At 40.7% G+C, this 6781-nt stretch overlaps 1 long non-coding RNA gene across 1 annotated transcript; it reads right to left on the bottom strand.

Annotated features, from left to right (window-relative positions):
* Positions 1-804: 804 nt before the first annotated feature.
* On the bottom strand, positions 805-3294 carry LOC138415869 (uncharacterized). Its single transcript, XR_011247430.1, has 2 exons — positions 2512-3294; positions 805-1804 (listed from the first exon to the last, which is right to left on the bottom strand). It is a non-coding gene; the product is annotated as an uncharacterized lncRNA (long non-coding RNA).
* Positions 3295-6781: the final 3487 nt, after the last annotated feature.

Genomic DNA, 6781 nt, shown 5'->3' with positions numbered 1-6781 from the left:
CACCTTCTCTGTGAAGTAGGTGATTGGTAAGTTAGACCACATTTTGGAAAGGGGAGATGATGGCTTAAGAAATTTGAGGAATATGGACATTTGGGATTTCTTTGGAAGGAATGATGCTAAAGCTGAAACTCCAGTACTTTGGCCACCTCATGCAAAGAGTTGACTCATTGGAAAAGACTTTGATGCTGGGAGGGATTGGGGGCAGGAGAAGAAGGGGACGACAGAGGATGAGATGGCTGAATGGCATCACTGACGATGGATGTGAGTCTGAGTGAACTCTGGGAGTTGGTGATGGACAGGGAGGCCTGGCGTGCTGCGATTCATGGGGTCGCAAAGAGTCAGACACGACTGAGCTACTGAACTGAACTGAATTTGACTTGGGCACTGTGGAGAAAGAGAAAGCTGAAAGAAAGCACAAGGATGGTTTAATTATTCTGTGAAACACAGTTCACTGTTTTCTACTTTGTTTTGTTATGTTTCCCTTTTGAAGGGAAACTATCATTGCAGATCCGTATAATAACTGATAATTTTATTACATAAAAAAGTGATATAATTAAAAGTTTAGTATTATAATAAAATTTATTATGCCAATAATAATTATAAGTACTTTACATTAATGATCCCTTTCATATTTTATTTTAATTTTTTGGCTGCACTATGTGACATGTGGGATCTTAATTCCCCTACCAAGGATCAAACTTACGCACCCTGCCTGGCAAGGCAAATTCTTAGCCACTGGCACTGGGAAAGTCCTTCAACGAACTCATTTAATACTCAATGAAATTCATTAATATGTTACTATTATTTTCCTCATTTCATTTATTTATTTACTTTTCATGTAAAGGCATTTTATTTAAAATATAGCAGTGTATACGTGTCAGTCTCAAACTCCCAGTATATCCCTCCTCCCCACCCTTCCCCCCAGGACACCATAAGTTCATTCTCTAAGTTTGTGAGTCTGTTTTGTAAATAAGTTCATTTGTATCATTTTTTAAAAAATCTGCATATAAAAGGTACCATATGATATTTCTCTTTGTCTGACTTATTTCACTTGGTATAATAATCTCCAGGTCCATCCATGTTGCTACAAATAGCCTTATTTCATTCTTTGTAATGGCTGAGTAGTAGTCAACTGGAAGACAATGGCACCCCACTCCAGTACTCTTGCCTGGAAAATCCCATGGGCAGAGGAGCCTGGTAGGCTGCAGTCCATGGGGTCGCGAAGAGTCGAACACGACTGAGCGACTTCACTTTCACTTTTCACTTTCATGCATTGGAGAAGGAAATGGCAACCCACTCCAGTGTTCTTGCCTGGAGAATCCCAGGGATGGGGGAGCCTGGTGGGCTGCCATCTATGGGGTCGCACAGAGTCGGACGCGGCTGAAGCGACTTAGCAGTAGTCAACTGCGTGTGTATGTTACATCTTCTTTATCCTCTGTCAATGGACACTTAAGTTGCTTCCATATCTTGGCTATTGTAAACATTGGAGTGCATGTATCCTTTCAAACCATGTTTGATGTTTGTTTTTTGTTTTTTGTTTTTTTCTGGACATATGCCCAGGATTGGGATTGCTCGATCATAAGATAGCTCTAATTTTAGTTTTTCAAGGAACTTCCATATTGTTCTCCATAGTGGCTGTATCAATTTACATTTCCACCAATAGTGTAGGAGGGTTCCCTTTTCTCCACATCCTTTCCTGCATTTCTTGTATGCAGATTTTTTGATGCTGACCTTCTGGCTGGTGTGAGGTGGTATCTCATCCATGTCTCCTGCATTGGCAGTGGATTCTTTACCACCGTACCACCTGGGAATGGATAACCAGCCTTTATTATGCTAAATATGGACTTCCATTCATCCACCATCAAACATACATTTTGAGCTATTACATAAAAGTTTTTATCATTGGCCTAGGAAAAAGTTCAGTTTTGGCTGATCATGTAATTATGTAATATGTCACTGAATTTTGGTTTTACTATTTGATAAAGAATCTACCTGCAATGCAGGAGACGCAGGTTCAGTCCCTGGGTCAGGAAGATCCCCTGCAGATGGGAATGGCAACCCACTCCAGTATTCTTGCCTGGAGAATTCCATGGACAGAGGAGCCTGGTGGTGTATGGTCCATGGGGTCACACAGAGTCAGACATGACTAACACACAAGCACACTGCATAAATATGAGTGGAAATGGGGAAGGTGATGATAATATGATCAAGTCAAATGAAATCGTCAGGTATTTGGAGGCTGTAGGTCTTTAGCCTGATATGTTCAATAGCAAGTAAATGTGTTCAAATGTTTAAAAAAAAAAAAAAAAAGAAGCTAAATTCAAGGATGTAAGTAAAATGTTGGATATGTGTCCCACTGAAAATAAGGAAAGGTTATTCATGCTGGTTTGGAGGCTTCCCCAGTGGCTCAGCAGTAAGGAAACCACCTGCAATGCAGGAGACACAAGTTCAGTCCCTGGGTTGGGAAGACCCCCTGGAAGAGGGCATGGCAACCTCTTCTAGTATTCTTACCTGGAGAATCCCATGAAGAGAAGTTGCGAAGAGTTGGACAGGACTGGAGAGACAGCACACACATGCATTCATGATGGTTTAAAGAACTTCAGATGCGGGCTTAAACTCAGAACAAAGAAGGGAGAAAGGGGGAGAAATTTCTTCTTTCTTAGAACACTTTGATTCTGCTTCTTCACATGTTTGAGACACCTCAAAATTTATCTAAACTGCTTCTGCCACTGTGTTTTCTCCCTTCATTTACCAGACTTCCCAGCTGCCTAATGAAAACCTCTGAATTTTAATTTTGATGACAGACTGTTTGCCCTTGAAACAGGGAAACTCTGCATTCTGAACTTTCTGATTTTCCCAGAAGGTTTTTTACACATGCCCTGACACCAAATGGCTTGATTTCACTGATGAACTCATGGCCACCAATGGCTATCCTTTCCCCAGTCTTAACCCCAACCATGTTCAAGGTCAGCCACAATGAGCTCTTCCTTTAAACCAGGAACACCTAGCTGGTAATTTGGCCAAGAGTGGCCATCTGGAAATAATTATCCTGTGCTGTCCTCTGTGCCTATCCTGATTCTGCACCCATTTTTTCTTCTGAATTTAAGAGATTACCATTTTTAAATCTTACCATTTAAGATCTTACCATTTTGAGAGATCAAGGAAGAATGGCCTATGGAGAAGATTCTATATGCCTCCACTTCAGCTATAAGTCTGAACCAAATGACCAAATGCAAGAACAGACAATTCCCATTGTTACATTTCAGCCAAATTACCTTGAGTTTTACTTGGACAATTTAATTAAAGCAATAATTAAAGCAAAAATTAATAATAATTAATTTTAATTTAATTAAAGAAATTAATAAATTAATAATTTATTCAAAGTTGTCTAATAAAAGAAATACTAGAAGAAGTGATTGTTGACCATTTAAGAGTGAGATGCAAAATGGTCTGGTTAGTGCAGCCACCAGGGGGGAGATTGCTCTTCCTTGGAGGACAGAGGATAAGAAATAAGATGAAGGGAACATATGGAACACGCAACAGCAGATGGATCCTTGCGTGTGTGAGCCACCATCATTTTTCCCCTCTCAATCTGGTGACCATTACTTTTCAACCTAGGACACATGTTAAGACAGAAACAGAGTGCTACAAATAATTATATTCCAACAAGCCATATAAACTGGAGCCCTTCCAGGAAAAACAGAACATACCGTGTCACAACCTCTTGGGTTCTGCACCGACTTGTCAAAACTTTGCTACTGGTATGTGGTTAATATTCTCCCCATCCTGTATCCCGTAAAAGAACATTTTGGTGGCCAAACTAACTTGGACCACTATTCATCTCCCTAAAGGAAATAGGTATATCTTCTCGGACAAATGTAGTGTTGCTTATCTTAACACATGAATCAACACATGAAATGGCTCGCAATGGCTATATTAGCAAATAATTCTTGTTACTTATGTATATTACAACAACAACAGCAAAAAACCCCACAGTAGCAGGGAGCTCAGTACACCAGGGACACAAACAAGGTGCCTGCAGGGCAGCTATTCCACCTTGTTATTGAACAAAGAGGTATTAGGTAAATGGATATGTCTCCTCTGTCTTTGTTCTCTGGGGAGCGATCATTAAAAAGGGAATCAGAAGAGGCAGGTAATTAGATGATGTGCAAAATACTAGACTTATTTTATTCATTTGACTGATCGCTTCAATGGGTGTTTAATAAGCCCTATGTGTTGGGCACTCTGCCAGAACCCACAGAATCAGCATATATACAGTATTCTAAGCATGGTTGAGTCAAGCTTGTAAATCAGCAGTTATTGTTTTAGCATGACAAGAGCCACAACTGTAGTAGAGAATACTGGGAAGACCCCTGAGGTCAGCAGGGGGTGGAGGAGATGCATACAGCTGAGGGGGCTCCAAAGGACGCTAGAACTGACCTTGAAAGGAGCAGAGGTGGATCATTTGACTGAGGAAGAGGGTCATTTCAGGGGAAAGAGAAGACTATAGGAAGGAGCAGGAGGCTGGGAGACACTATTAAGAACCTAAGAAAAGGGAGGGTGAGCGAAGTGCTCCAGGGAAGTAAGAGAAGGTGGAAGTGGAGATTGAGAATTTTTTTAACTTAAAAAGAAAAAAAAAAAATGAAAGAAAAGGCTTCAAAGCAAACAAATCTGCAGAGAATGTTAGCAGACTTCCTTTTGGCTATGTTTCTAAATTCCTAAGGAAAAATAAGGTGGGACTAGGCTACACAGGTGGTATTATTATCCCCATTTTACAGAGATTAAAACTGACAGAGGGGTTTGTTAAATCTGCAGTGCATATATTATTATCCCCACTTTACAGATGAGAGAACTAAGGGGCAGAGAAGTTCATTCAGTCCATTTTTCCACTCACAAAAATAACTATTTGTTAAGTATTCAGTAATGTAATAAAAAATATTTTATTTGGTGAGCCTACCATCTGTCTTGACTTTCCCTCTCCTAATAAAACCTGAATAACTGAAAAATCTCGACTTCATTTGCAACACGTAGACACAGAATAAATATACATACCACTCAAGTTTAAAATGTTTCCCCCCCCCAACTCAAACATTTCCAACATCTCCTGCAAAAATATGACCCTGAATTTTTAATTGTTGACTTGAAGACGGAGAATATTTCATATCTGCAGCAATTGAAAGAATGCTATTCATGTTAACCACAAGAGGCTTAAGAGCACAGGCTAACGGCTGCATCCGCATTCTTGGAGCAGGCTGATAGCAGAGGCTGTTGTGGTGCCTGAAGGTGGCGTGGGTCCGAGGGAGCTCTAGGGGTCCTGCAGGCAGGCACCCACCAGAGCTTCTGGACTCATCCACAACTTCAGGAAGAAGCAACTCGGCGCCCACAGGGAATGAGATCAGCTGCTTTTAAGGACAATCTGGTTGTCAGGCTCAGTGAACACCCACGCTAAGCATCACTGGACATGCAAGCAATAGGACATGTGGTTCCTATGTTGTCTCTGAAATACTGGCTCCACACGATCACTTGGAGACATATTTTCCCAAAGGCCTTCCAAGGAAACGAATAGTGCTTGTTTTCCACAAATTTGCTTCATTTTAGAACACTGTAATTTCCAAATAACATTACCTTCCCTTCGAATGTGAATGGATTCTAGGGCACCTTGTTTCATGTGTCCCTCAGATATTAAAATCATCTCCTTTATAAAAGTCATATTTTTTATTCACGCCTTCAGAGAAAAATACTTTCATGAGCTATTTTACTGTCTTTAAAGACCCGTAGGTTTTGAAGAAGCACTTCTTGTACACAAATCATGTGTCCTGAGTTCTTTGTTTTTTATTATGCATGAACTAAGAGATATCAGGTGATTCATCAGATTGTGAGCTATTCTTCTCCAGGTCTCAAAACGAAGAAAAAAAATAACCCATCAAGCTTTGTATTACATCAAAAAGCTTTGCTTATACAACCCCCTCAAATTTTACTGAACATTCTTTTCATTCAATTGATTAAAGCAATTTGAACTGTGTAGACACAGTGACACTTTAAGGGCTCACAAAGCATGCCACTTATCCGTGAAGTGATGTGTGACTTAGATCTATCTTTTCTAAGGTTGATCTTCAAAAACTGAGCATAGGAAACATACATAGTCACAAACTTAGTGACTAAACACTTTCTAAGGTTGTAATCAAGCCTAATTATTTTAGGAGGTCTATTGTTGCGTACGGAAAAGGCAATGGGACCCCACTCCAGTACTCTTGACTGGAAAATCCCATGGACAGAGGAGCCTGGTAGGCTGCAGTCCATGGGGTCGCTAAGAGTTAGACACGACTCAGTGACTTCACTTTCACTTTTCACTTTCATGCATTGGAGAAGGAAATGGCAACCCATTCCAGTGTTCTTGCCTGGAGAATCCCAGGGACAACGGAGTCTGGTGGGTTGTCGTCTATGGGGTCGCACAGAGTCAGACACGACTGAAGCGACTTAACAGCGGCGGCAGCAGCAGCAGCAGCAGCAGCAGCAGTATTGTTGTGTAAGCGCCATGAAATCAATTCATTATTAGTATTAGGCTGTCATGAGTGCAAAATGAATAGTTTCATTATAGGGCAACTTCATAGAAAAGGAAAGAAATAAAATTCCTTTTTCCCCTTTGTTCTTCAAAGAGAACTTGCATGTGAAGAAACCCTGTTCTGACCTTGGTTATCCTACTTCTCTGGACTCTGACCAGCCCCTAGGATGACTCACTCCCCACCTTTTGCTCCAGGAGCACTTTTGTCAACATGTACTG

Source organism: Ovis canadensis, chromosome 12, assembly GCF_042477335.2.
Source record: "Ovis canadensis isolate MfBH-ARS-UI-01 breed Bighorn chromosome 12, ARS-UI_OviCan_v2, whole genome shotgun sequence".
Lineage (NCBI taxonomy): Eukaryota > Metazoa > Chordata > Mammalia > Artiodactyla > Bovidae > Ovis > Ovis canadensis.
This window is presented reverse-complemented; position numbering and strand designations above follow the sequence as displayed.